This window comes from Pristiophorus japonicus, unplaced genomic scaffold (genome assembly GCF_044704955.1).
Source record: "Pristiophorus japonicus isolate sPriJap1 unplaced genomic scaffold, sPriJap1.hap1 HAP1_SCAFFOLD_2727, whole genome shotgun sequence".
Classification (NCBI taxonomy): domain Eukaryota; kingdom Metazoa; phylum Chordata; class Chondrichthyes; family Pristiophoridae; genus Pristiophorus; species Pristiophorus japonicus.
Window position 1 is genome coordinate 1 of NW_027252480.1, and position 20,000 is coordinate 20,000.

Consider the following 20,000-nt stretch of genomic DNA (forward strand, 5'->3'; position numbering starts at 1 on the left):
ACGTCGACGTCGAGGGCCCAGCCGCAGAGCGGGAAACCTAGCAAAGCCCCGCCCTGGAAAAATAGCACGTGCCAACGCCGGAATCGTCATCATACAACAACTACAAATACAACATCATCATCTATTTTTGTCTTTTAAGACTTCCCGCCCCAAAGAGGGGAAGCTGCACCGTTCCTGGAAACACTGCAATACCAGGTCGATGCGTGGAGTGGACGGAGCAAGCCCCTGTTCCATCTCCCTGTTCCAAAAATCAATTTAATATTTGGTCCCCAGATAGGGGACGTATCAGATATTAAACTGATAAGAACAGATACTACACTTGATCTTAGCCAAAAGGCCGAGAAGCGATAGCCTGTAAAACTGCGGCAAATGAACAATTCCTCTTCGGCGCCCGTCTCCCCCGTAGGTCTGGCCGTGGCTGACCGAGTGTAGTTGCAAAGGGCCAACGGAAGGCTTCGAGCGAGAAAGCAGTTGAAGCCAGGACTGCACCTTCGCAGAAATCCAACAGGCGGCATCGTCGACGTCGAGGGCCCAGCCGCAGAGCGGGAAACGTAGCAAAGCCCCACCCTGAAAAATAGCACGTGCCAATGCAGAAATCATCATCATCATCATCAAAAACAACAACAACAACAACAACAACAACAACAACAACAACAACAACAACAACAACAACAACAACAACAACAACAACAACAACAACAACAACAACAACAACAACAACAACAACAACAACAACAACAACAACAACGACGTCGACGTCGACGTCGACGTCGAGGGCCCAGCCGCAGAGCGGGAAACCTAGCAAAGCCCCGCCCTGGAAAAATAGCACGTGCCAACGCCGGAATCGTCATCATACAACAACTACAAATACAACATCATCATCTATTTTTGTCTTTTAAGACTTCCCGCCCCAAAGAGGGGAAGCTGCACCGTTCCTGGAAACACTGCAATACCAGGTCGATGCGTGGAGTGGACGGAGCAAGCCCCTGTTCCATCTCCCTGTTCCAAAAATCAATTTAATATTTGGTCCCCAGATAGGGGACGTATCAGATATTAAACTGATAAGAACAGATACTACACTTGATCTTAGCCAAAAGGCCGAGAAGCGATAGCCTGTAAAACTGCGGCAAATGAACAATTCCTCTTCGGCGCCCGTCTCCCCCGTAGGTCTGGCCGTGGCTGACCGAGTGTAGTTGCAAAGGGCCAACGGAAGGCTTCGAGCGAGAAAGCAGTTGAAGCCAGGACTGCACCTTCGCAGAAATCCAACAGGCGGCATCGTCGACGTCGAGGGCCCAGCCGCAGAGCGGGAAACGTAGCAAAGCCCCACCCTGAAAAATAGCACGTGCCAATGCAGAAATCATCATCATCATCATCAAACAACAACAACAACAACAACAACAACAACAACAACAACAACAACAACAACAACAACAACAACAACAACAACAACAACAACAACAACAACAACAACAACAACAACAACAACAACAACAACAACAACAACAACAACGACGTCGACGTCGACGTCGAGGGCCCAGCCGCAGAGCGGGAAACCTAGCAAAGCCCCGCCCTGGAAAAATAGCACGTGCCAACGCCGGAATCGTCATCATACAACAACTACAAATACAACATCATCATCTATTTTTGTCTTTTAAGACTTCCCGCCCCAAAGAGGGGAAGCTGCACCGTTCCTGGAAACACTGCAATACCAGGTCGATGCGTGGAGTGGACGGAGCAAGCCCCTGTTCCATCTCCCTGTTCCAAAAATCAATTTAATATTTGGTCCCCAGATAGGGGACGTATCAGATATTAAACTGATAAGAACAGATACTACACTTGATCTTAGCCAAAAGGCCGAGAAGCGATAGCCTGTAAAACTGCGGCAAATGAACAATTCCTCTTCGGCGCCCGTCTCCCCCGTAGGTCTGGCCGTGGCTGACCGAGTGTAGTTGCAAAGGGCCAACGGAAGGCTTCGAGCGAGAAAGCAGTTGAAGCCAGGACTGCACCTTCGCAGAAATCCAACAGGCGGCATCGTCGACGTCGAGGGCCCAGCCGCAGAGCGGGAAACGTAGCAAAGCCCCACCCTGAAAAATAGCACGTGCCAATGCAGAAATCATCATCATCATCATCATCAAAAACAACAACAACAACAACAACAACAACAACAACAACAACAACAACAACAACAACAACAACAACAACAACAACAACAACAACAACAACAACAACAACAACAACAACAACAACAACAACAACAACAACGACGTCGACGTCGACGTCGACGTCGAGGGCCCAGCCGCAGAGCGGGAAACCTAGCAAAGCCCCGCCCTGGAAAAATAGCACGTGCCAACGCCGGAATCGTCATCATACAACAACTACAAATACAACATCATCATCTATTTTTGTCTTTTAAGACTTCCCGCCCCAAAGAGGGGAAGCTGCACCGTTCCTGGAAACACTGCAATACCAGGTCGATGCGTGGAGTGGACGGAGCAAGCCCCTGTTCCATCTCCCTGTTCCAAAAATCAATTTAATATTTGGTCCCCAGATAGGGGACGTATCAGATATTAAACTGATAAGAACAGATACTACACTTGATCTTAGCCAAAAGGCCGAGAAGCGATAGCCTGTAAAACTGCGGCAAATGAACAATTCCTCTTCGGCGCCCGTCTCCCCCGTAGGTCTGGCCGTGGCTGACCGAGTGTAGTTGCAAAGGGCCAACGGAAGGCTTCGAGCGAGAAAGCAGTTGAAGCCAGGACTGCACCTTCGCAGAAATCCAACAGGCGGCATCGTCGACGTCGAGGGCCCAGCCGCAGAGCGGGAAACGTAGCAAAGCCCCACCCTGAAAAATAGCACGTGCCAATGCAGAAATCATCATCATCATCATCATCATCAAAACAACAACAACAACAACAACAACAACAACAACAACAACAACAACAACAACAACAACAACAACAACAACAACAACAACAACAACAACAACAACAACAACAACAACAACAACAACAACAACAACAACAACAACAACAACAACAACGACGTCGACGTCGACGTCGAGGGCCCAGCCGCAGAGCGGGAAACCTAGCAAAGCCCCGCCCTGGAAAAATAGCACGTGCCAACGCCGGAATCGTCATCATACAACAACTACAAATACAACATCATCATCTATTTTTGTCTTTTAAGACTTCCCGCCCCAAAGAGGGGAAGCTGCACCGTTCCTGGAAACACTGCAATACCAGGTCGATGCGTGGAGTGGACGGAGCAAGCCCCTGTTCCATCTCCCTGTTCCAAAAATCAATTTAATATTTGGTCCCCAGATAGGGGACGTATCAGATATTAAACTGATAAGAACAGATACTACACTTGATCTTAGCCAAAAGGCCGAGAAGCGATAGCCTGTAAAACTGCGGCAAATGAACAATTCCTCTTCGGCGCCCGTCTCCCCCGTAGGTCTGGCCGTGGCTGACCGAGTGTAGTTGCAAAGGGCCAACGGAAGGCTTCGAGCGAGAAAGCAGTTGAAGCCAGGACTGCACCTTCGCAGAAATCCAACAGGCGGCATCGTCGACGTCGAGGGCCCAGCCGCAGAGCGGGAAACGTAGCAAAGCCCCACCCTGAAAAATAGCACGTGCCAATGCAGAAATCATCATCATCATCATCATCATCAAAAACAACAACAACAACAACAACAACAACAACAACAACAACAACAACAACAACAACAACAACAACAACAACAACAACAACAACAACAACAACAACAACAACAACAACAACAACAACAACGACGTCGACGTCGACGTCGACGTCGAGGGCCCAGCCGCAGAGCGGGAAACCTAGCAAAGCCCCGCCCTGGAAAAATAGCACGTGCCAACGCCGGAATCGTCATCATACAACAACTACAAATACAACATCATCATCTATTTTTGTCTTTTAAGACTTCCCGCCCCAAAGAGGGGAAGCTGCACCGTTCCTGGAAACACTGCAATACCAGGTCGATGCGTGGAGTGGACGGAGCAAGCCCCTGTTCCATCTCCCTGTTCCAAAAATCAATTTAATATTTGGTCCCCAGATAGGGGACGTATCAGATATTAAACTGATAAGAACAGATACTACACTTGATCTTAGCCAAAAGGCCGAGAAGCGATAGCCTGTAAAACTGCGGCAAATGAACAATTCCTCTTCGGCGCCCGTCTCCCCCGTAGGTCTGGCCGTGGCTGACCGAGTGTAGTTGCAAAGGGCCAACGGAAGGCTTCGAGCGAGAAAGCAGTTGAAGCCAGGACTGCACCTTCGCAGAAATCCAACAGGCGGCATCGTCGACGTCGAGGGCCCAGCCGCAGAGCGGGAAACGTAGCAAAGCCCCACCCTGAAAAATAGCACGTGCCAATGCAGAAATCATCATCATCATCATCATCAAAAACAACAACAACAACAACAACAACAACAACAACAACAACAACAACAACAACAACAACAACAACAACAACAACAACAACAACAACAACAACAACAACAACAACAACAACAACAACAACAACAACAACAACAACAACGACGACGTCGACGTCGACGTCGACGTCGAGGGCCCAGCCGCAGAGCGGGAAACCTAGCAAAGCCCCGCCCTGGAAAAATAGCACGTGCCAACGCCGGAATCGTCATCATACAACAACTACAAATACAACATCATCATCTATTTTTGTCTTTTAAGACTTCCCGCCCCAAAGAGGGGAAGCTGCACCGTTCCTGGAAACACTGCAATACCAGGTCGATGCGTGGAGTGGACGGAGCAAGCCCCTGTTCCATCTCCCTGTTCCAAAAATCAATTTAATATTTGGTCCCCAGATAGGGGACGTATCAGATATTAAACTGATAAGAACAGATACTACACTTGATCTTAGCCAAAAGGCCGAGAAGCGATAGCCTGTAAAACTGCGGCAAATGAACAATTCCTCTTCGGCGCCCGTCTCCCCCGTAGGTCTGGCCGTGGCTGACCGAGTGTAGTTGCAAAGGGCCAACGGAAGGCTTCGAGCGAGAAAGCAGTTGAAGCCAGGACTGCACCTTCGCAGAAATCCAACAGGCGGCATCGTCGACGTCGAGGGCCCAGCCGCAGAGCGGGAAACGTAGCAAAGCCCCACCCTGAAAAATAGCACGTGCCAATGCAGAAATCATCATCATCATCATCATCATCAAAAACAACAACAACAACAACAACAACAACAACAACAACAACAACAACAACAACAACAACAACAACAACAACAACAACAACAACAACAACAACAACAACAACAACAACAACAACAACAACAACAACGACGTCGACGTCGACGTCGAGGGCCCAGCCGCAGAGCGGGAAACCTAGCAAAGCCCCGCCCTGGAAAAATAGCACGTGCCAACGCCGGAATCGTCATCATACAACAACTACAAATACAACATCATCATCTATTTTTGTCTTTTAAGACTTCCCGCCCCAAAGAGGGGAAGCTGCACCGTTCCTGGAAACACTGCAATACCAGGTCGATGCGTGGAGTGGACGGAGCAAGCCCCTGTTCCATCTCCCTGTTCCAAAAATCAATTTAATATTTGGTCCCCAGATAGGGGACGTATCAGATATTAAACTGATAAGAACAGATACTACACTTGATCTTAGCCAAAAGGCCGAGAAGCGATAGCCTGTAAAACTGCGGCAAATGAACAATTCCTCTTCGGCGCCCGTCTCCCCCGTAGGTCTGGCCGTGGCTGACCGAGTGTAGTTGCAAAGGGCCAACGGAAGGCTTCGAGCGAGAAAGCAGTTGAAGCCAGGACTGCACCTTCGCAGAAATCCAACAGGCGGCATCGTCGACGTCGAGGGCCCAGCCGCAGAGCGGGAAACGTAGCAAAGCCCCACCCTGAAAAATAGCACGTGCCAATGCAGAAATCATCATCATCATCATCATCATCAAAAACAACAACAACAACAACAACAACAACAACAACAACAACAACAACAACAACAACAACAACAACAACAACAACAACAACAACAACAACAACAACAACAACAACAACAACAACAACAACAACAACAACGACGTCGACGTCGACGTCGACGTCGAGGGCCCAGCCGCAGAGCGGGAAACCTAGCAAAGCCCCGCCCTGGAAAAATAGCACGTGCCAACGCCGGAATCGTCATCATACAACAACTACAAATACAACATCATCATCTATTTTTGTCTTTTAAGACTTCCCGCCCCAAAGAGGGGAAGCTGCACCGTTCCTGGAAACACTGCAATACCAGGTCGATGCGTGGAGTGGACGGAGCAAGCCCCTGTTCCATCTCCCTGTTCCAAAAATCAATTTAATATTTGGTCCCCAGATAGGGGACGTATCAGATATTAAACTGATAAGAACAGATTTTTTTTTTTTTTTTTTTTTTTTTTTTTTTTTTTTTTTTTTTTTTTTTTTTTTTTTTTTAAATTCATGTCCAATCGTTATCCAATCGTTACAATTCTTTGTCAAACGCCAGAGGTCACCCTGCACCAGTCAAGGATCACTCTGCGCCAATGCTCTTAGCCAAAAGGCCTAGAGCCACTGCACCGTTCCTGGAAGTACTGCAATACCAGGTTCGTGCCATGGAGGTGGATGGGTCAGGTCCCCCACACACCTCCGTGGAGGTGGATGGGTCACTAATCCCACCCACCTCCGGTTTTACAAAAATGTAAGCATATACCTTCCTGACCAGGGAGAAACCACCCGGACGTCATGGTGGCTGGTCAGGTTAGTTATGCAGATCTTAGCCAAAAGGCCGAGAAGCGATAGCCTGTAAAACTGCGGCAAATGAACAATTCCTCTTCGGCGCCCGTCTCCCCCGTAGGTCTGGCCGTGGCTGACCGAGTGTAGTTGCAAAGGGCCAACGGAAGGCTTCGAGCGAGAAAGCAGTTGAAGCCAGGACTGCACCTTCGCAGAAATCCAACAGGCGGCATCGTCGACGTCGAGGGCCCAGCCGCAGAGCGGGAAACGTAGCAAAGCCCCACCCTGAAAAATAGCACGTGCCAATGCAGAAATCATCATCATCATCATCAAAAACAACAACAACAACAACAACAACAACAACAACAACAACAACAACAACAACAACAACAACAACAACAACAACAACAACAACAACAACAACAACAACAACAACAACAACAACAACAACAACAACAACAACAACGACGTCGACGTCGACGTCGACGTCGAGGGCCCAGCCGCAGAGCGGGAAACCTAGCAAAGCCCCGCCCTGGAAAAATAGCACGTGCCAACGCCGGAATCGTCATCATACAACAACTACAAATACAACATCATCATCTATTTTTGTCTTTTAAGACTTCCCGCCCCAAAGAGGGGAAGCTGCACCGTTCCTGGAAACACTGCAATACCAGGTCGATGCGTGGAGTGGACGGAGCAAGCCCCTGTTCCATCTCCCTGTTCCAAAAATCAATTTAATATTTGGTCCCCAGATAGGGGACGTATCAGATATTAAACTGATAAGAACAGATACTACACTTGATCTTAGCCAAAAGGCCGAGAAGCGATAGCCTGTAAAACTGCGGCAAATGAACAATTCCTCTTCGGCGCCCGTCTCCCCCGTAGGTCTGGCCGTGGCTGACCGAGTGTAGTTGCAAAGGGCCAACGGAAGGCTTCGAGCGAGAAAGCAGTTGAAGCCAGGACTGCACCTTCGCAGAAATCCAACAGGCGGCATCGTCGACGTCGAGGGCCCAGCCGCAGAGCGGGAAACGTAGCAAAGCCCCACCCTGAAAAATAGCACGTGCCAATGCAGAAATCATCATCATCATCATCAAAAACAACAACAACAACAACAACAACAACAACAACAACAACAACAACAACAACAACAACAACAACAACAACAACAACAACAACAACAACAACAACAACAACAACAACAACAACAACAACAACAACAACAACAACAACAACAACGACGTCGACGTCGACGTCGACGTCGAGGGCCCAGCCGCAGAGCGGGAAACCTAGCAAAGCCCCGCCCTGGAAAAATAGCACGTGCCAACGCCGGAATCGTCATCATACAACAACTACAAATACAACATCATCATCTATTTTTGTCTTTTAAGACTTCCCGCCCCAAAGAGGGGAAGCTGCACCGTTCCTGGAAACACTGCAATACCAGGTCGATGCGTGGAGTGGACGGAGCAAGCCCCTGTTCCATCTCCCTGTTCCAAAAATCAATTTAATATTTGGTCCCCAGATAGGGGACGTATCAGATATTAAACTGATAAGAACAGATACTACACTTGATCTTAGCCAAAAGGCCGAGAAGCGATAGCCTGTAAAACTGCGGCAAATGAACAATTCCTCTTCGGCGCCCGTCTCCCCCGTAGGTCTGGCCGTGGCTGACCGAGTGTAGTTGCAAAGGGCCAACGGAAGGCTTCGAGCGAGAAAGCAGTTGAAGCCAGGACTGCACCTTCGCAGAAATCCAACAGGCGGCATCGTCGACGTCGAGGGCCCAGCCGCAGAGCGGGAAACGTAGCAAAGCCCCACCCTGAAAAATAGCACGTGCCAATGCAGAAATCATCATCATCATCATCAAAAACAACAACAACAACAACAACAACAACAACAACAACAACAACAACAACAACAACAACAACAACAACAACAACAACAACAACAACAACAACAACAACAACAACAACAACAACAACAACAACAACAACAACAACAACAACAACAACAACAACAACAACAACGACGTCGACGTCGACGTCGAGGGCCCAGCCGCAGAGCGGGAAACCTAGCAAAGCCCCGCCCTGGAAAAATAGCACGTGCCAACGCCGGAATCGTCATCATACAACAACTACAAATACAACATCATCATCTATTTTTGTCTTTTAAGACTTCCCGCCCCAAAGAGGGGAAGCTGCACCGTTCCTGGAAACACTGCAATACCAGGTCGATGCGTGGAGTGGACGGAGCAAGCCCCTGTTCCATCTCCCTGTTCCAAAAATCAATTTAATATTTGGTCCCCAGATAGGGGACGTATCAGATATTAAACTGATAAGAACAGATACTACACTTGATCTTAGCCAAAAGGCCGAGAAGCGATAGCCTGTAAAACTGCGGCAAATGAACAATTCCTCTTCGGCGCCCGTCTCCCCCGTAGGTCTGGCCGTGGCTGACCGAGTGTAGTTGCAAAGGGCCAACGGAAGGCTTCGAGCGAGAAAGCAGTTGAAGCCAGGACTGCACCTTCGCAGAAATCCAACAGGCGGCATCGTCGACGTCGAGGGCCCAGCCGCAGAGCGGGAAACGTAGCAAAGCCCCACCCTGAAAAATAGCACGTGCCAATGCAGAAATCATCATCATCATCATCATCATCAAACAACAACAACAACAACAACAACAACAACAACAACAACAACAACAACAACAACAACAACAACAACAACAACAACAACAACAACAACAACAACAACAACAACAACAACAACAACAACAACAACAACAACAACAACAACAACAACAACAACAACAACGACGTCGACGTCGACGTCGACGTCGAGGGCCCAGCCGCAGAGCGGGAAACCTAGCAAAGCCCCGCCCTGGAAAAATAGCACGTGCCAACGCCGGAATCGTCATCATACAACAACTACAAATACAACATCATCATCTATTTTTGTCTTTTAAGACTTCCCGCCCCAAAGAGGGGAAGCTGCACCGTTCCTGGAAACACTGCAATACCAGGTCGATGCGTGGAGTGGACGGAGCAAGCCCCTGTTCCATCTCCCTGTTCCAAAAATCAATTTAATATTTGGTCCCCAGATAGGGGACGTATCAGATATTAAACTGATAAGAACAGATTTTTTTTTTTTTTTTTTTTTTTTTTTTTTTTTTTTAAATTCATGTCCAATCGTTATCCAATCGTTACAATTCTTTGTCAAACGCCAGAGGTCACCCTGCACCAGTCAAGGATCACTCTGCGCCAATGCTCTTAGCCAAAAGGCCTAGAGCCACTGCACCGTTCCTGGAAGTACTGCAATACCAGGTTCGTGCCATGGAGGTGGATGGGTCAGGTCCCCCACACACCTCCGTGGAGGTGGATGGGTCACTAATCCCACCCACCTCCGGTTTTACAAAAATGTAAGCATATACCTTCCTGACCAGGGAGAAACCACCCGGACGTCATGGTGGCTGGTCAGGTTAGTTATGCAGATCTTAGCCAAAAGGCCGAGAAGCGATAGCCTGTAAAACTGCGGCAAATGAACAATTCCTCTTCGGCGCCCGTCTCCCCCGTAGGTCTGGCCGTGGCTGACCGAGTGTAGTTGCAAAGGGCCAACGGAAGGCTTCGAGCGAGAAAGCAGTTGAAGCCAGGACTGCACCTTCGCAGAAATCCAACAGGCGGCATCGTCGACGTCGAGGGCCCAGCCGCAGAGCGGGAACGTAGCAAAGCCCCACCCTGAAAAATAGCACGTGCCAATGCAGAAATCATCATCATCATCATCATCAAAAACAACAACAACAACAACAACAACAACAACAACAACAACAACAACAACAACAACAACAACAACAACAACAACAACAACAACAACAACAACAACAACAACAACAACAACAACAACAACAACAACAACAACAACAACAACAACAACAACAACAACAACAACAACAACAACAACAACAACAACAACAACAACAACAACAACAACGACGTCGACGTCGACGTCGACGTCGAGGGCCCAGCCGCAGAGCGGGAAACCTAGCAAAGCCCCGCCCTGGAAAAATAGCACGTGCCAACGCCGGAATCGTCATCATACAACAACTACAAATACAACATCATCATCTATTTTTGTCTTTTAAGACTTCCCGCCCCAAAGAGGGGAAGCTGCACCGTTCCTGGAAACACTGCAATACCAGGTCGATGCGTGGAGTGGACGGAGCAAGCCCCTGTTCCATCTCCCTGTTCCAAAAATCAATTTAATATTTGGTCCCCAGATAGGGGACGTATCAGATATTAAACTGATAAGAACAGATACTACACTTGATCTTAGCCAAAAGGCCGAGAAGCGATAGCCTGTAAAACTGCGGCAAATGAACAATTCCTCTTCGGCGCCCGTCTCCCCCGTAGGTCTGGCCGTGGCTGACCGAGTGTAGTTGCAAAGGGCCAACGGAAGGCTTCGAGCGAGAAAGCAGTTGAAGCCAGGACTGCACCTTCGCAGAAATCCAACAGGCGGCATCGTCGACGTCGAGGGCCCAGCCGCAGAGCGGGAAACGTAGCAAAGCCCCACCCTGAAAAATAGCACGTGCCAATGCAGAAATCATCATCATCATCATCATCATCAAAAACAACAACAACAACAACAACAACAACAACAACAACAACAACAACAACAACAACAACAACAACAACAACAACAACAACAACAACAACAACAACAACAACAACAACAACAACAACGACGTCGACGTCGACGTCGACGTCGAGGGCCCAGCCGCAGAGCGGGAAACCTAGCAAAGCCCCGCCCTGGAAAAATAGCACGTGCCAACGCCGGAATCGTCATCATACAACAACTACAAATACAACATCATCATCTATTTTTGTCTTTTAAGACTTCCCGCCCCAAAGAGGGGAAGCTGCACCGTTCCTGGAAACACTGCAATACCAGGTCGATGCGTGGAGTGGACGGAGCAAGCCCCTGTTCCATCTCCCTGTTCCAAAAATCAATTTAATATTTGGTCCCCAGATAGGGGACGTATCAGATATTAAACTGATAAGAACAGATACTACACTTGATCTTAGCCAAAAGGCCGAGAAGCGATAGCCTGTAAAACTGCGGCAAATGAACAATTCCTCTTCGGCGCCCGTCTCCCCCGTAGGTCTGGCCGTGGCTGACCGAGTGTAGTTGCAAAGGGCCAACGGAAGGCTTCGAGCGAGAAAGCAGTTGAAGCCAGGACTGCACCTTCGCAGAAATCCAACAGGCGGCATCGTCGACGTCGAGGGCCCAGCCGCAGAGCGGGAAACGTAGCAAAGCCCCACCCTGAAAAATAGCACGTGCCAATGCAGAAATCATCATCATCATCATCAAAAACAACAACAACAACAACAACAACAACAACAACAACAACAACAACAACAACAACAACAACAACAACAACAACAACAACAACAACAACAACAACAACAACAACAACAACAACAACAACAACAACAACAACAACAACGACGTCGACGTCGACGTCGACGTCGAGGGCCCAGCCGCAGAGCGGGAAACCTAGCAAAGCCCCGCCCTGGAAAAATAGCACGTGCCAACGCCGGAATCGTCATCATACAACAACTACAAATACAACATCATCATCTATTTTTGTCTTTTAAGACTTCCCGCCCCAAAGAGGGGAAGCTGCACCGTTCCTGGAAACACTGCAATACCAGGTCGATGCGTGGAGTGGACGGAGCAAGCCCCTGTTCCATCTCCCTGTTCCAAAAATCAATTTAATATTTGGTCCCCAGATAGGGGACGTATCAGATATTAAACTGATAAGAACAGATACTACACTTGATCTTAGCCAAAAGGCCGAGAAGCGATAGCCTGTAAAACTGCGGCAAATGAACAATTCCTCTTCGGCGCCCGTCTCCCCCGTAGGTCTGGCCGTGGCTGACCGAGTGTAGTTGCAAAGGGCCAACGGAAGGCTTCGAGCGAGAAAGCAGTTGAAGCCAGGACTGCACCTTCGCAGAAATCCAACAGGCGGCATCGTCGACGTCGAGGGCCCAGCCGCAGAGCGGGAAACGTAGCAAAGCCCCACCCTGAAAAATAGCACGTGCCAATGCAGAAATCATCATCATCATCATCAAAAACAACAACAACAACAACAACAACAACAACAACAACAACAACAACAACAACAACAACAACAACAACAACAACAACAACAACAACAACAACAACAACAACAACAACAACAACAACGACGTCGACGTCGACGTCGAGGGCCCAGCCGCAGAGCGGGAAACCTAGCAAAGCCCCGCCCTGGAAAAATAGCACGTGCCAACGCCGGAATCGTCATCATACAACAACTACAAATACAACATCATCATCTATTTTTGTCTTTTAAGACTTCCCGCCCCAAAGAGGGGAAGCTGCACCGTTCCTGGAAACACTGCAATACCAGGTCGATGCGTGGAGTGGACGGAGCAAGCCCCTGTTCCATCTCCCTGTTCCAAAAATCAATTTAATATTTGGTCCCCAGATAGGGGACGTATCAGATATTAAACTGATAAGAACAGATACTACACTTGATCTTAGCCAAAAGGCCGAGAAGCGATAGCCTGTAAAACTGCGGCAAATGAACAATTCCTCTTCGGCGCCCGTCTCCCCCGTAGGTCTGGCCGTGGCTGACCGAGTGTAGTTGCAAAGGGCCAACGGAAGGCTTCGAGCGAGAAAGCAGTTGAAGCCAGGACTGCACCTTCGCAGAAATCCAACAGGCGGCATCGTCGACGTCGAGGGCCCAGCCGCAGAGCGGGAAACGTAGCAAAGCCCCACCCTGAAAAATAGCACGTGCCAATGCAGAAATCATCATCATCATCATCATCAAAAACAACAACAACAACAACAACAACAACAACAACAACAACAACAACAACAACAACAACAACAACAACAACAACAACAACAACAACAACAACAACAACAACAACAACAACAACAACAACAACAACAACAACAACAACAACAACAACGACGTCGACGTCGACGTCGACGTCGAGGGCCCAGCCGCAGAGCGGGAAACCTAGCAAAGCCCCGCCCTGGAAAAATAGCACGTGCCAACGCCGGAATCGTCATCATACAACAACTACAAATACAACATCATCATCTATTTTTGTCTTTTAAGACTTCCCGCCCCAAAGAGGGGAAGCTGCACCGTTCCTGGAAACACTGCAATACCAGGTCGATGCGTGGAGTGGACGGGAGCAAGCCCCTGTTCCATCTCCCTGTTCCAAAAATCAATTTAATATTTGGTCCCCAGATAGGGGACGTATCAGATATTAAACTGATAAGAACAGATACTACACTTGATCTTAGCCAAAAGGCCGAGAAGCGATAGCCTGTAAAACTGCGGCAAATGAACAATTCCTCTTCGGCGCCCGTCTCCCCCGTAGGTCTGGCCGTGGCTGACCGAGTGTAGTTGCAAAGGGCCAACGGAAGGCTTCGAGCGAGAAAGCAGTTGAAGCCAGGACTGCACCTTCGCAGAAATCCAACAGGCGGCATCGTCGACGTCGAGGGCCCAGCCGCAGAGCGGGAAACGTAGCAAAGCCCCACCCTGAAAAATAGCACGTGCCAATGCAGAAATCATCATCATCATCATCATCATCAAAAACAACAACAACAACAACAACAACAACAACAACAACAACAACAACAACAACAACAACAACAACAACAACAACAACAACAACAACAACAACAACAACAACAACAACAACAACAACAACAACAACAACGACGTCGACGTCGACGTCGACGTCGAGGGCCCAGCCGCAGAGCGGGAAACCTAGCAAAGCCCCGCCCTGGAAAAATAGCACGTGCCAACGCCGGAATCGTCATCATACAACAACTACAAATACAACATCATCATCTATTTTTGTCTTTTAAGACTTCCCGCCCCAAAGAGGGGAAGCTGCACCGTTCCTGGAAACACTGCAATACCAGGTCGATGCGTGGAGTGGACGGAGCAAGCCCCTGTTCCATCTCCCTGTTCCAAAAATCAATTTAATATTTGGTCCCCAGATAGGGGACGTATCAGATATTAAACTGATAAGAACAGATTTTTTTTTTTTTTTTTTTTTTTTTTTTTTTTTTTTTTTTTTTTTTTTTTTTTTTTTTTAAATTCATGTCCAATCGTTATCCAATCGTTACAATTCTTTGTCAAACGCCAGAGGTCACCCTGCACCAGTCAAGGATCACTCTGCGCCAATGCTCTTAGCCAAAAGGCCTAGAGCCACTGCACCGTTCCTGGAAGTACTGCAATACCAGGTTCGTGCCATGGAGGTGGATGGGTCAGGTCCCCCACACACCTCCGTGGAGGTGGATGGGTCACTAATCCCACCCACCTCCGGTTTTACAAAAATGTAAGCATATACCTTCCTGACCAGGGAGAAACCACCCGGACGTCATGGTGGCTGGTCAGGTTAGTTATGCAGATCTTAGCCAAAAGGCCGAGAAGCGATAGCCTGTAAAACTGCGGCAAATGAACAATTCCTCTTCGGCGCCCGTCTCCCCCGTAGGTCTGGCCGTGGCTGACCGAGTGTAGTTGCAAAGGGCCAACGGAAGGCTTCGAGCGAGAAAGCAGTTGAAGCCAGGACTGCACCTTCGCAGAAATCCAACAGGCGGCATCGTCGACGTCGAGGGCCCAGCCGCAGAGCGGGAAACGTAGCAAAGCCCCACCCTGAAAAATAGCACGTGCCAATGCAGAAATCATCATCATCATCATCAAAAACAACAACAACAACAACAACAACAACAACAACAACAACAACAACAACAACAACAACAACAACAACAACAACAACAACAACAACAACAACAACAACAACAACAACAACAACAACAACAACAACAACAACAACAACAACAACAACGACGTCGACGTCGACGTCGACGTCGAGGGCCCAGCCGCAGAGCGGGAAACCTAGCAAAGCCCCGCCCTGGAAAAATAGCACGTGCCAACGCCGGAATCGTCATCATACAACAACTACAAATACAACATCATCATCTATTTTTGTCTTTTAAGACTTCCCGCCCCAAAGAGGGGAAGCTGCACCGTTCCTGGAAACACTGCAATACCAGGTCGATGCGTGGAGTGGACGGAGCAAGCCCCTGTTCCATCTCCCTGTTCCAAAAATCAATTTAATATTTGGTCCCCAGATAGGGGACGTATCAGATATTAAACTGATAAGAACAGATACTACACTTGATCTTAGCCAAAAGGCCGAGAAGCGATAGCCTGTAAAACTGCGGCAAATGAACAATTCCTCTTCGGCGCCCGTCTCCCCCGTAGGTCTGGCCGTGGCTGACCGAGTGTAGTTGCAAAGGGCCAACGGAAGGCTTCGAGCGAGAAAGCAGTTGAAGCCAGGACTGCACCTTCGCAGAAATCCAACAGGCGGCATCGTCGACGTCGAGGGCCCAGCCGCAGAGCGGGAAACGTAGCAAAGCCCCACCCTGAAAAATAGCACGTGCCAATGCAGAAATCATCATCATCATCATCATCATCAAAAACAACAACAACAACAACAACAACAACAACAACAACAACAACAACAACAACAACAACAACAACAACAACAACAACAACAACAACAACAACAACAACAACAACAACAACAACAACAACAACAACAACAACAACAACAACAACGACGTCGACGTCGACGTCGACGTCGAGGGCCCAGCCGCAGAGCGGGAAACCTAGCAAAGCCCCGCCCTGGAAAAATAGCACGTGCCAACGCCGGAATCGTCATCATACAACAACTACAAATACAACATCATCATCTATTTTTGTCTTTTAAGACTTCCCGCCCCAAAGAGGGGAAGCTGCACCGTTCCTGGAAACACTGCAATACCAGGTCGATGCGTGGAGTGGACGGAGCAAGCCCCTGTTCCATCTCCCTGTTCCAAAAATCAATTTAATATTTGGTCCCCAGATAGGGGACGTATCAGATATTAAACTGATAAGAACAGATACTACACTTGATCTTAGCCAAAAGGCCGAGAAGCGATAGCCTGTAAAACTGCGGCAAATGAACAATTCCTCTTCGGCGCCCGTCTCCCCCGTAGGTCTGGCCGTGGCTGACCGAGTGTAGTTGCAAAGGGCCAACGGAAGGCTTCGAGCGAGAAAGCAGTTGAAGCCAGGACTGCACCTTCGCAGAAATCCAACAGGCGGCATCGTCGACGTCGAGGGCCCAGCCGCAGAGCGGGAAACGTAGCAAAGCCCCACCCTGAAAAATAGCACGTGCCAATGCAGAAATCATCATCATCATCATCATCATCAAAAACAACAACAACAACAACAACAACAACAACAACAACAACAACAACAACAACAACAACAACAACAACAACAACAACAACAACAACAACAACAACAACAACAACAACAACAACAACAACAACAACAACAACAACGACGTCGACGTCGACGTCGACGTCGAGGGCCCAGCCGCAGAGCGGGAAACCTAGCAAAGCCCCGCCCTGGAAAAATAGCACGTGCCAACGCCGGAATCGTCATCATACAACAACTACAAATACAACATCATCATCTATTTTTGTCTTTTAAGACTTCCCGCCCCAAAGAGGGGAAGCTGCACCGTTCCTGGAAACACTGCAATACCAGGTCGATGCGTGGAGTGGACGGAGCAAGCCCCTGTTCCATCTCCCTGTTCCAAAAATCAATTTAATATTTGGTCCCCAGATAGGGGACGTATCAGATATTAAACTGATAAGAACAGATACTACACTTGATCTTAGCCAAAAGGCCGAGAAGCGATAGCCTGTAAAACTGCGGCAAATGAACAATTCCTCTTCGGCGCCCGTCTCCCCCGTAGGTCTGGCCGTGGCTGACCGAGTGTAGTTGCAAAGGGCCAACGGAAGGCTTCGAGCGAGAAAGCAGTTGAAGCCAGGACTGCACCTTCGCAGAAATCCAACAGGCGGCATCGTCGACGTCGAGGGCCCAGCCGCAGAGCGGGAAACGTAGCAAAGCCCCACCCTGAAAAATAGCACGTGCCAATGCAGAAATCATCATCATCATCATCAAAAACAACAACAACAACAACAACAACAACAACAACAACAACAACAACAACAACAACAACAACAACAACAACAACAACAACAACAACAACAACAACAACAACAACAACAACAACAACAACAACAACAACAACAACGACGTCGACGTCGACGTCGACGTCGAGGGCCCAGCCGCAGAGCGGGAAACCTAGCAAAGCCCCGCCCTGGAAAAATAGCACGTGCCAACGCCGGAATCGTCATCATACAACAACTACAAATACAACATCATCATCTATTTTTGTCTTTTAAGACTTCCCGCCCCAAAGAGGGGAAGCTGCACCGTTCCTGGAAACACTGCAATACCAGGTCGATGCGTGGAGTGGACGGAGCAAGCCCCTGTTCCATCTCCCTGTTCCAAAAATCAATTTAATATTTGGTCCCCAGATAGGGGACGTATCAGATATTAAACTGATAAGAACAGATACTACACTTGATCTTAGCCAAAAGGCCGAGAAGCGATAGCCTGTAAAACTGCGGCAAATGAACAATTCCTCTTCGGCGCCCGTCTCCCCCGTAGGTCTGGCCGTGGCTGACCGAGTGTAGTTGCAAAGGGCCAACGGAAGGCTTCGAGCGAGAAAGCAGTTGAAGCCAGGACTGCACCTTCGCAGAAATCCAACAGGCGGCATCGTCGACGTCGAGGGCCCAGCCGCAGAGCGGGAAACGTAGCAAAGCCCCACCCTGAAAAATAGCACGTGCCAATGCAGAAATCATCATCATCATCATCAAAAACAACAACAACAACAACAACAACAACAACAACAACAACAACAACAACAACAACAACAACAACAACAACAACAACAACAACAACAACAACAACAACAACAACAACAACAACAACAACAACAACAACAACAACAACAACAACAACAACAACAACAACAACGACGTCGACGTCGACGTCGAGGGCCCAGCCGCAGAGCGGGAAACCTAGCAAAGCCCCGCCCTGGAAAAATAGCACGTGCCAACGCCGGAATCGTCATCATACAACAACTACAAATACAACATCATCATCTATTTTTGTCTTTTAAGACTTCCCGCCCCAAAGAGGGGAAGCTGCACCGTTCCTGGAAACACTGCAATACCAGGTCGATGCGTGGAGTGGACGGAGCAAGCCCCTGTTCCATCTCCCTGTTCCAAAAATCAATTTAATATTTGGTCCCCAGATAGGGGACGTATCAGATATTAAACTGATAAGAACAGATACTACACTTGATCTTAGCCAAAAGGCCGAGAAGCGATAGCCTGTAAAACTGCGGCAAATGAACAATTCCTCTTCGGCGCCCGTCTCCCCCGTAGGTCTGGCCGTGGCTGACCGAGTGTAGTTGCAAAGGGCCAACGGAAGGCTTCGAGCGAGAAAGCAGTTGAAGCCAGGACTGCACCTTCGCAGAAATCCAACAGGCGGCATCGTCGACGTCGAGGGCCCAGCCGCAGAGCGGGAAACGTAGCAAAGCCCCACCCTGAAAAATAGCACGTGCCAATGCAGAAATCATCATCATCATCATCATCAAAAACAACAACAACAACAACAACAACAACAACAACAACAACAACAACAACAACAACAACAACAACAACAACAACAACAACAACAACAACAACAACAACAACAACAACGACGTCGACGTCGACGTCGACGTCGAGGGCCCAGCCGCAGAGCGGGAAACCTAGCAAAGCCCCGCCCTGGAAAAATAGCACGTGCCAACGCCGGAATCGTCATCATACAACAACTACAAATACAACATCATCATCTATTTTTGTCTTTTAAGACTTCCCGCCCCAAAGAGGGGAAGCTGCACCGTTCCTGGAAACACTGCAATACCAGGTCGATGCGTGGAGTGGACGGAGCAAGCCCCTGTTCCATCTCCCTGTTCCAAAAATCAATTTAATATTTGGTCCCCAGATAGGGGACGTATCAGATATTAAACTGATAAGAACAGATACTACACTTGATCTTAGCCAAAAGGCCGAGAAGCGATAGCCTGTAAAACTGCGGCAAATGAACAATTCCTCTTCGGCGCCCGTCTCCCCCGTAGGTCTGGCCGTGGCTGACCGAGTGTAGTTGCAAAGGGCCAACGGAAGGCTTCGAGCGAGAAAGCAGTTGAAGCCAGGACTGCACCTTCGCAGAAATCCAACAGGCGGCATCGTCGACGTCGAGGG

At 48.6% G+C, this 20,000-nt stretch overlaps 23 non-coding genes and 5 pseudogenes across 23 annotated transcripts; all 28 read right to left on the minus strand.

The window, feature by feature from the left end:
• Positions 1 to 158: 158 nt before the first annotated feature.
• Positions 159 to 349, minus strand: LOC139247561 (U2 spliceosomal RNA). Its single transcript, XR_011590893.1, has one exon. It is a non-coding gene; the product is annotated as a U2 spliceosomal RNA (small nuclear RNA).
• A 570-nt stretch (positions 350 to 919) lies between these two features.
• Positions 920 to 1,110, minus strand: LOC139247572 (U2 spliceosomal RNA). The gene has a single exon (XR_011590904.1). It is a non-coding gene; the product is annotated as a U2 spliceosomal RNA (small nuclear RNA).
• A 565-nt stretch (positions 1,111 to 1,675) lies between these two features.
• On the minus strand, positions 1,676 to 1,866 carry LOC139247583 (U2 spliceosomal RNA). Its single transcript, XR_011590915.1, has one exon. It is a non-coding gene; the product is annotated as a U2 spliceosomal RNA (small nuclear RNA).
• A 567-nt stretch (positions 1,867 to 2,433) lies between these two features.
• Positions 2,434 to 2,624, minus strand: LOC139247594 (U2 spliceosomal RNA). Its single transcript, XR_011590918.1, has one exon. It is a non-coding gene; the product is annotated as a U2 spliceosomal RNA (small nuclear RNA).
• A 581-nt stretch (positions 2,625 to 3,205) lies between these two features.
• LOC139247595 (U2 spliceosomal RNA) lies at positions 3,206 to 3,396 on the minus strand. The gene has a single exon (XR_011590919.1). It is a non-coding gene; the product is annotated as a U2 spliceosomal RNA (small nuclear RNA).
• A 561-nt stretch (positions 3,397 to 3,957) lies between these two features.
• On the minus strand, positions 3,958 to 4,148 carry LOC139247562 (U2 spliceosomal RNA). Its single transcript, XR_011590894.1, has one exon. It is a non-coding gene; the product is annotated as a U2 spliceosomal RNA (small nuclear RNA).
• Positions 4,149 to 4,727: 579 nt separating this feature from the next.
• On the minus strand, positions 4,728 to 4,918 carry LOC139247563 (U2 spliceosomal RNA). The gene has a single exon (XR_011590895.1). It is a non-coding gene; the product is annotated as a U2 spliceosomal RNA (small nuclear RNA).
• A 561-nt stretch (positions 4,919 to 5,479) lies between these two features.
• Positions 5,480 to 5,670, minus strand: LOC139247564 (U2 spliceosomal RNA). The gene has a single exon (XR_011590896.1). It is a non-coding gene; the product is annotated as a U2 spliceosomal RNA (small nuclear RNA).
• A 570-nt stretch (positions 5,671 to 6,240) lies between these two features.
• Positions 6,241 to 6,411, minus strand: LOC139247587 (U2 spliceosomal RNA; annotated as a pseudogene).
• Positions 6,412 to 6,565: 154 nt separating this feature from the next.
• Positions 6,566 to 6,796, minus strand: LOC139247590 (U2 spliceosomal RNA; annotated as a pseudogene).
• Positions 6,797 to 7,366: 570 nt separating this feature from the next.
• LOC139247565 (U2 spliceosomal RNA) lies at positions 7,367 to 7,557 on the minus strand. The gene has a single exon (XR_011590897.1). It is a non-coding gene; the product is annotated as a U2 spliceosomal RNA (small nuclear RNA).
• A 579-nt stretch (positions 7,558 to 8,136) lies between these two features.
• Positions 8,137 to 8,327, minus strand: LOC139247566 (U2 spliceosomal RNA). Its single transcript, XR_011590898.1, has one exon. It is a non-coding gene; the product is annotated as a U2 spliceosomal RNA (small nuclear RNA).
• Positions 8,328 to 8,918: 591 nt separating this feature from the next.
• Positions 8,919 to 9,109, minus strand: LOC139247567 (U2 spliceosomal RNA). Its single transcript, XR_011590899.1, has one exon. It is a non-coding gene; the product is annotated as a U2 spliceosomal RNA (small nuclear RNA).
• A 598-nt stretch (positions 9,110 to 9,707) lies between these two features.
• On the minus strand, positions 9,708 to 9,904 carry LOC139247586 (U2 spliceosomal RNA). The gene has a single exon (XR_011590917.1). It is a non-coding gene; the product is annotated as a U2 spliceosomal RNA (small nuclear RNA).
• Positions 9,905 to 10,008: 104 nt separating this feature from the next.
• Positions 10,009 to 10,239, minus strand: LOC139247591 (U2 spliceosomal RNA; annotated as a pseudogene).
• Positions 10,240 to 10,880: 641 nt separating this feature from the next.
• Positions 10,881 to 11,071, minus strand: LOC139247568 (U2 spliceosomal RNA). Its single transcript, XR_011590900.1, has one exon. It is a non-coding gene; the product is annotated as a U2 spliceosomal RNA (small nuclear RNA).
• Positions 11,072 to 11,629: 558 nt separating this feature from the next.
• Positions 11,630 to 11,820, minus strand: LOC139247569 (U2 spliceosomal RNA). Its single transcript, XR_011590901.1, has one exon. It is a non-coding gene; the product is annotated as a U2 spliceosomal RNA (small nuclear RNA).
• A 573-nt stretch (positions 11,821 to 12,393) lies between these two features.
• On the minus strand, positions 12,394 to 12,584 carry LOC139247570 (U2 spliceosomal RNA). The gene has a single exon (XR_011590902.1). It is a non-coding gene; the product is annotated as a U2 spliceosomal RNA (small nuclear RNA).
• A 546-nt stretch (positions 12,585 to 13,130) lies between these two features.
• Positions 13,131 to 13,321, minus strand: LOC139247571 (U2 spliceosomal RNA). The gene has a single exon (XR_011590903.1). It is a non-coding gene; the product is annotated as a U2 spliceosomal RNA (small nuclear RNA).
• A 585-nt stretch (positions 13,322 to 13,906) lies between these two features.
• Positions 13,907 to 14,098, minus strand: LOC139247584 (U2 spliceosomal RNA). The gene has a single exon (XR_011590916.1). It is a non-coding gene; the product is annotated as a U2 spliceosomal RNA (small nuclear RNA).
• A 570-nt stretch (positions 14,099 to 14,668) lies between these two features.
• On the minus strand, positions 14,669 to 14,839 carry LOC139247588 (U2 spliceosomal RNA; annotated as a pseudogene).
• A 153-nt stretch (positions 14,840 to 14,992) lies between these two features.
• Positions 14,993 to 15,223, minus strand: LOC139247592 (U2 spliceosomal RNA; annotated as a pseudogene).
• Positions 15,224 to 15,805: 582 nt separating this feature from the next.
• Positions 15,806 to 15,996, minus strand: LOC139247573 (U2 spliceosomal RNA). Its single transcript, XR_011590905.1, has one exon. It is a non-coding gene; the product is annotated as a U2 spliceosomal RNA (small nuclear RNA).
• Positions 15,997 to 16,581: 585 nt separating this feature from the next.
• Positions 16,582 to 16,772, minus strand: LOC139247574 (U2 spliceosomal RNA). Its single transcript, XR_011590906.1, has one exon. It is a non-coding gene; the product is annotated as a U2 spliceosomal RNA (small nuclear RNA).
• Positions 16,773 to 17,348: 576 nt separating this feature from the next.
• Positions 17,349 to 17,539, minus strand: LOC139247575 (U2 spliceosomal RNA). The gene has a single exon (XR_011590907.1). It is a non-coding gene; the product is annotated as a U2 spliceosomal RNA (small nuclear RNA).
• Positions 17,540 to 18,109: 570 nt separating this feature from the next.
• Positions 18,110 to 18,300, minus strand: LOC139247576 (U2 spliceosomal RNA). Its single transcript, XR_011590908.1, has one exon. It is a non-coding gene; the product is annotated as a U2 spliceosomal RNA (small nuclear RNA).
• A 591-nt stretch (positions 18,301 to 18,891) lies between these two features.
• Positions 18,892 to 19,082, minus strand: LOC139247577 (U2 spliceosomal RNA). The gene has a single exon (XR_011590909.1). It is a non-coding gene; the product is annotated as a U2 spliceosomal RNA (small nuclear RNA).
• A 546-nt stretch (positions 19,083 to 19,628) lies between these two features.
• Positions 19,629 to 19,819, minus strand: LOC139247578 (U2 spliceosomal RNA). Its single transcript, XR_011590910.1, has one exon. It is a non-coding gene; the product is annotated as a U2 spliceosomal RNA (small nuclear RNA).
• Between the last annotated feature and the right edge of the window lie 181 nt (positions 19,820 to 20,000).